The 7725-nt window shown below is 44.4% G+C and overlaps 1 protein-coding gene across 2 annotated transcripts in view; it reads left to right on the top strand.

Annotated features, from left to right (window-relative positions):
• Window positions 1-7222: 7222 nt before the first annotated feature.
• Window positions 7223-7725, top strand: part of EMSY (EMSY, BRCA2 interacting transcriptional repressor) — a 104033-nt gene continuing 103530 nt past the window's right edge. The window contains exon 1 of one of the 2 annotated variants that reach the window (XM_008050411.1): window positions 7223-7426. The gene's annotated coding sequence lies outside the window, so the exon portion shown is untranslated. The remainder of the gene's footprint in view (window positions 7427-7725) is intronic. The other variant, XM_021708745.1, reaches the window with a different exon arrangement.

Raw genomic sequence — 7725 nt, forward strand, 5'->3', positions numbered from 1 at the left:
TTTTTTTTTTTTACAGTGACCATCCAAAGCTCCTGCTATTACCATAGTGATAGTATGGAGCTGGTATGTTGCCCTGAGTAGTTTGTTTTCAGATTCACACTTCCCCCTTTAATTCTTCTTTTGCACATAGATCATTTTGATTTTTTTAAATTAAGTTTTTAATATTCATCCAACAGTAGAAAAGCATGCGCTTTGGAGTCAGAACCACTTCTAGCTGCCTATAATGAATGAGAGAGGAGACAAGATAGAGAGCAAACTATTAAGGATAAAAAAGCCAAGACTTGCTAATTTTCAATGTAATAATATCTCATTCCTAGCTTCTCCAGATGCCAAATGATGTTAAAATTAAGAAATGGCTTCCGGGCAGAGATTAAATTGAGTGTACTATCGGGATAATGCAGTCTAAAGATGAAGACAGGGTATGACTGAAAACCCTCTCTGAAGACCTCAGATTTATGGTAGTGCTTCAGAGACAAAAGTCCCTCTAAGAATCTTATTTAAGATTTTTTTGGAAAAATAATACAATTTTAGCCAGGCTTGGTGGCTCGGCCTGTAATCCCGCGCCTTTGGGAGGCTGAGGTGAGTGGATTGCCTGAGCCCGCGGGTTTGTGATCCGCCTGGGCAGGCGAGACCTCATCTCTACAATAAAATCAAAAAGTTACCCGGGCGTGGTAGCACGCGCCTGTAATTCCAGTTACTCGGAAGGCTGAGGTGGAAGGATCGCCGGAGCCCAGCAGGTCGAGGCTGTGGTGGCCGGGAACGGCCACTGCACTCCAGTCTGGGCGACAGAGTGAGACTCCAACTCAAAAAAAAGAAAAATAATACAATTTCTATGAATATTAAGTATATTTCTCCACAGCAGCCTCACAGTAAGATCAAAATAAAGGTTTACCTTGACAAGGTTTGTTGGTATGGTTTTTGTCTAAAGGAGTACATAAGTCCCAATACGATTAAAAAAAAACCTACACAAATTTCAAGAAAATTCCATCAATTGGAAACACCCCAAGTTTGCATGAAAAGAAACAGAATGTTCAAGATGAAAATATGCCTTTGGATTCCTGAACTTCAGTGAGCAGGCAGCAGGCTGAGAAAATTACTTGGCTTCAAACACTGGCCATTCTTTATGGAAAATAAAGAATGCCTCAGAGCAGAACCTAGAGTTCTGAGGGTAGAGTCAAAAGATGTAGAGAGAATCATTCCTGGACAGTGACTGAGCCCTCATCAAGGAACTAACTTCAAAATTGTTATAGACCACTTTTATTTCTAAAAACAGCCACAGTAATATTCTGGACCTACATGGTCTTCCAGAATCCTACTATGTTTCTATTAAGAGATGAAATCTATTTCTTCATTCCTTGAACCTGGGCGGTTTTGTGACTGTTCCAATCAAGAGTACAGTGAAAACAAGGCTACACTACTTCTGTAATTTTTTTTTTTTTGTTTTTTAGTCAGAGTCCTACTGTCACCCAGTCTGGAGTGTAGTGGCTACCACAGCGTTGATCTGCTGGACTCAGGTGATCCTCCCACCTCAGCCTGCCCAAGTAGCTGGAACCATAGGCATGCACCACCATGCCCGGCTAATTTTTTGATTTATTGTAGAGACAAGGTGTCATCAAGTTGCTCAAGCTGGGCTCAGGCAATGTCTTAACTCTGCCTCCTAAAGTGCTGGGATAACAGGTGTGAGCCACTGCGCCTGGCTACTTCCATAGTTTAATCATGAAAATGATACTTTCCTCTTGTCTTTTTCTGGTCAACTTGCCATTGGAATCTGGTCATATGTTGTAAGAATGCCTTGTCACATGGAGATGCCACATACAGATATTCCAGCTGATAAGCCCAGTAGATTCCAAACAACAACCGACCTCAACTGCTGGTCATATGATTGAGCCCTCAGATGATTCCAGACTTCAGTCTTCAAGTTTTTCGGACTGATGACACAGAGATAAACTGTCTCCACTAACCCTGCCCAAATTGTATATTCGTGAGAAAAACAGTTTAATACACAGCAATGTTTGTTATACAATCATCGATAACTAGAACTCCTTAAAGTCTGTGTGTTCTTGGGAAAAGTCTTCTGAGGATATCTGATTTTGAACAAATGACTTTTCTCTCTGGGATGTGGTTTACTCTGCTGTAAAATGGAACAATAATTACTAAGTCATGGGAATGTTGTGAGGTTTAGATAAGATAATGCAAACAAAGTGTTCTTTTTATAATGGATCGTCAATAAATGCTACATAATATCATTTCAACTTATTCCCATCAAGTTGTTTTAGCTTTACTGCTCTGTACAAACTCCTCTTCAGGGTATGTGTGTATTATACAAATTTATACACACAGATGTAATTTTATTTTATATCAATCTCTGCGCACTGTAACATTGTGGCTTCCCCCCCTTATTTGCAAGATGTGGGGTACAAGTCAGGATTAGGTACATAAGTGGTCTATGTGCAGGTGAAGTTTGAGTCTCCCGCTGATCCTCACTTCCCCTGGTTTATGATCAGGCACTCTTATTGATGTCATATGCCCCTCCTTCCCTCCCTTTCCTGGCATTGTCCCGCTATTGCCGATTTCCCTCTTGTAGTATTGTGATAAATGTTCAGGACCCACTTATGAGTGAGAACATATGGTATTCAGTTGTTTCTGTGATAGATCAGAGTAGGATAGACTCTAAATCCATCCAATTTGCTGCAAAGTCCATAATTTTGTCCTTCTTTATGGCTGCATAATATTCTATCATGTATATGTACCACATTTTAAAAAATCTAGTCTACTTTCGATGGGTAGCAACATTGTGGCTTCTACATGCTTCTCTCTTTTGGGTCACTTGCTCTGGGGCAAGCTAGCTACTATGTCCTGAACATGTTCAAGCAGTCTTACAGGGAGATCCACAAAATGAGATACTGAGACCCTCTTGCCTAACTTGCCAACCATGTGAGTGAGCTACTTTGGAAGTTGATCCTTCAGCTCCAGTCAGCCTTCAGATGACTACAACTGCTTAGGAGACCCCAATCCAGAACCACCCAGTTAAGTCACTCTTGATTTCAACAGGAACTGCAAAGACTGTATGAAATAAAAAATAAAACACTTGTTTTGAGCTACTAAAGTTTGGGATGATTTCTTATGCACTCATAGTTTAACAGCTGTATCATCATGGAAGTGATGTAGGGGAGAAACTGATCAAAGGCTGAAGATTGTTTTAGGGTCAATGGAAGGACAGAGATGGTTGAACGAACTTTAAAGTGCTAATAGGGAGTGAGTTTGAAATAAATGACCATGGGGTCCAGGAAGGAAAGTAAATCCAGCAAAGGAGAACAAACCTGGAGAACCTGAAAACTAAGCCTACAGGTTTCACTGAAATTGAAAAGTAGGTTTGGTGAGGGTAAAGGAGTAAGGCATCTGGAATAAAAGGAAGTTCTATTCAGAATGTGGAAAGGCCTTGGTTATTGGCGTCAGAGTTGCAACAGTTCAGAACACAGAGCCGATCATGTTCACAGAAGTGGGTGGTCGACTGGCAGCGGTCGTGAACGGTTTTACACTGGTGAGTACAAGGGTAGAATGGACAATGGGGCAATCTAAACTGATGACAGCAGATGGTTAAAAATTCTTCCCCTAGGAGTGATGGAAGAATGACAGTAAAATGGAAATTGCATGGCCTGATGGCAGAAGCTTCAATGCAGGGGTAGTTGGTCTGGAAGTTGTAGTGACAAGAAAGGAGAATGCCAGCTTTTACTCTTGGCTCAAGATATTGAAGGTGGGAGAAAAGAAACTCCTCTGAAAAAGACTTCATGGGAAGCAGTGAACTTAAGGAAAATGCCAGATTTCAGACAAGATAAAGATGTGACAGCAGTGTTTTAAGAGATTAGATATGTAAGAAAGTTTCTTTGTACTAGCATGGATCTGCTTGTAAAAAAGATGGAACTTTATTCTGTTGGCAACTGGGAGCCACTGGAAAGTTTTAAGCAGGGAACCAAGATGAGTTTTGAATTTTGGAAAGCTCAGTCTGATCGGGCACAGTGGCTCACACCTGTAATTCCAGTACTTTGGAAGACCAAGGCTGGAGGATTGTTTGAGCTCAGGAGTTTGAGACCAGCCTGGACAACATAGCAAGGCCCCATCTCTACAAAAAAAACAACAACAAAAAGAAAATTAGTCAGGCATGGTGGCACATGCCTGTAGTCCCAGCTACTCGGGAGGCTGAGGTGGAAGGATCACCTGAGCCCAGCTGTTGGAGGCTGCAGTGAGCTGTGATGTACTGGGCAAGGGATGTCCAGAGGTTCCTTTGGAGGAAGAGTGTTTGTAAATAGGTCCATTCCGCAGAGGTGGTGTGACCCCATTACCGCTCCACTACAATAAGATCAACTATTTAGGAAGGAGAATCTTCAGAATGTTATGGACGGTGAGGATAATTAATGAAGGCAGTTGACAAAGCAGTGGCCAGATCTTTCACTTCCTCTCTGAAGCTGTTCTAGATTGTTCAGAAGTGTTTCTGATACGCCATTGAGCCTGGGCACATAAACATCAGTTATCTCTAGTTTACTTTCCTTCCATCTTTCCTGTCTCCTAAACTTACTTATCTTGATCTAATATTTGATAGTATACATACTTGCCTTGCAAGTTCTGTTTTTAGTAACCACCTTGGCTACGTCAGTGTGGTAATAGTTCCTGAAGGCAAGTATCTAAGGCAGTGTGGTACAGTGGGAAGAGCGGCAGCCTTTAAGCCAAAAGGGCTGCTTGCTAGTCCAGTCCCAGCCCTGCCATGACAACTCTGTATGAATCTGGTTAACTTGCTTTAGTTTTTTAAAAATAATTATTTTATTTTTTATTTTTGAGTTGGAGTCTCACTCTGTCGCCCAGACTGGAGTGCAGTGGCATGCTCGCGGCCACCGCAGCTTCAACCTGCTGGGCTCCGGTGATCCTTCCGCCTCAGCCTTCCAAGTAGCTGGAACTACAGGCGTGCACTACCACACCCGGCTAATTTTTGTTATTTATTGTAGAGATGAGGTCTCGCCAACTTGCCCAGGCGGGTCTCGAACCTGCGGGCTCATGCAATTCACTCATCTCAGCCTCCCAAAGTATGGGATTACAGGCTGAGCCACCGAGCCTGGCTAATTATTTTATTTTATTTTTAAAATGTGGGGTACAAATGAGGGTTACATACATACGTGACCATACAGGTAAAGTGTGGGTACCCTTATTGATGTTATGTGCCCCCCACCTCCCTGGCAGTGTCTCACTATTGCCAATCCATTTCTTACACTATTATGATATTTTTTTCACTTAAATCCCTAAGGTCTTATCCATTTCAATTTGCCTACCTATATAATACCATAGAGTTTAGCACTTACTTTCCTGATAATGGTACGATCTACTTTCTCCACGACAGCACTACAAAATTAAAATGGTAGATGGTAGGCAACCTGTTTGAAGACTTCTCTGCTTAGTTAACAGAATAAAGTTTGATACAGGTATTGTACTACCATACATTTTCCCAGACTAGAGGTAGTTATTACTCATGTCTAATAGGATAATGTTTGAGTTTTTCTTCTTTGGTTAAGTGTAGGATGACTCTCATTTCGTTACTACGTTTCCTGGAGCTGTTCAAAGGACTAAACTAGTATGTAAAATGCTTGGAACAGAACTTGACATCCTGTAAGCACAAGGATTAACAATAATAATTCAATACTCATGTTACTTCTTATGGGCAGGATTGGTTTTATAGGCCTCTTGTGTTTCCATCTCTACTCCATTACCTGCCATTTTGACATTCACTGTAGAGGAAAGGATACTTGGAGGTCAAAAGTCCAGCTGTCTTCCAATTTCTAACTGGGCGAGTTTGTGAATGTTTTTCTCATTCACAGGATAAGAGACCTTAATTATACTTGCCTCACTGAGGTGTTGTAAGACTCAAATCAAAGACTGTATGTTAAATTACAAAGTCTTTTATTAAGGTTTCATTTATCATCTTTTCAAGAGTTCTTAAGCAATTGGCCTCAAAACGAGATGCACTGGAAGGAAGATCAGGGTGGGAGAGTTGGAAGAGCGTGGAGATTGGTATGTCCCACTTCAACATTATCTGAAGGTGGAAGTTTGGGTTTCAACAATAACTTTCGGGGACCTCGGAGAGCATTTTTAGCTAATGGGCAAATAGTGGTAGGAAACTTAAATGCTATTATTTACTTTGTCTTCCTAACCCTACGGCTCCATTTAAGAAAATGAACAGTCTCATACGTTTGTATAGTGGTTCACAACTTAATCACTTTTATCTTTGTTGTGTATCACCACATTCCTATAAGGTAGTTCCTAACCCCATTTTTCAAGAAGGAGTGTATGATAATAGCAAGAATGCATATTACAAACTTTTGACTTGAGCTACCAGATCTGGTGTTATCTGAATTACAAAGTTTGGAGGAAAATCACCAAACTTGATGGAATCTTCAATTACATCAGACACTGGCTTCGATTTTATAGCCGCGAGTGAACATAGATTGGGTCCCTTTTCTTATACGTAACAGGGGCGACAAGACCGTCTCCGCAAATAAGACGGATAAGAACAAAGATGAGGGTGAACCTACCACGTCGTGGGGCCTCAAACAAATCCCTTCTCCTTCTTGCCTTTCACAGACATAGCACGAGATACCACTACCAATCCCGCTTCCCACGCAATGGGACCCGAAGTCGAGAACGTTCGGGTTCCCTTTCTCTACTTGCAACTCGATAGATAACCCGCAGATCGGGTACGGGCGACTGCGACGTCCACTGTGTCAGCTCTCGCGGCGTGGATTAGCTCTCTTCAGTTTTCCGTCTAGGGGACCTGCAGGCCGCTAATAATTGCTCCCATGACTCTGAGGAACTGGACCCGAACCCTCAACGGCGCTTTAGGGACGAACTTGCTTTCTCGCCGCGCGTAACCTGATCAGAGTAAAGGTCGGCACAAAGCCCCCGTATCAGCTGCCGACGCCATCTTGGCCGCTACCTGTGACGCCACACGCAGCGGAGCGCGCAGCCGATTGGCTGGGAGACGGAGCAGAGGAGAGGCGCGCGAAGCCCAACACAGGAGGGTTTGTAGAGAGGCCAAGGAAACTACAATCCCAGCCTTCCATGCGCGCGACGGCACACCCGGAGCGAAAGCAATTGGAGCTGGGGTTCGGACTACAACTCCCGGAACGCCCCGCGATGCCTGTCCTTTTCTTTCACAACGCGGAGGAAGCGAGAGAGACGGGATGAATGGAGGCCTTTTGGCGTTCGCTCTCCCAAAGGCGGGAAAGGCGAACTACAACTCCCGACAGGCAGCGCGCGGCTGCGCCTGCGCTCTGATGCCTGTCGCCATCTTGCCCCTTCTGAGGCACCGCAAACAAACCCAATTCCTGGTGTCCCCTAGTCTTGGCGGAGGAGCCTTTTAGATGAGCGCCGAAAGGCCGGGCAGGTGGGTGACTCTCAGCCAGGGTCCCGGAAAGAGCTGGCAGGCCGGCCAGGCTGGAGGAGCGCCGGGCCAAGCCTTGGGAGGCCGGCTTGGAGCGCTCAGCCCCATCCTCCGTTGTTTCCTAACGGGATTGTGGGGCTCCCTGAGGTGGACTCGGGGGGACTCCGGCAGGCCTGGCGCTGGGGCTCTGGGGTCCGGCTCTGGGAGGCTCCCGGGGGGCCCCGGCCGTCCGGCTGGCTGTCCGCCCGCTTACTCCCTCTCCGTTGTCCTCTCCGCCGAGGAGGGAGCGGGGCGCGGGCGCC

The sequence above is a fragment of the Carlito syrichta genome, unplaced genomic scaffold (assembly GCF_000164805.1).
Source record: "Carlito syrichta isolate Samal-C Ts95f unplaced genomic scaffold, Tarsius_syrichta-2.0.1 Scaffold145306, whole genome shotgun sequence".
NCBI lineage: Eukaryota > Metazoa > Chordata > Mammalia > Primates > Tarsiidae > Carlito > Carlito syrichta.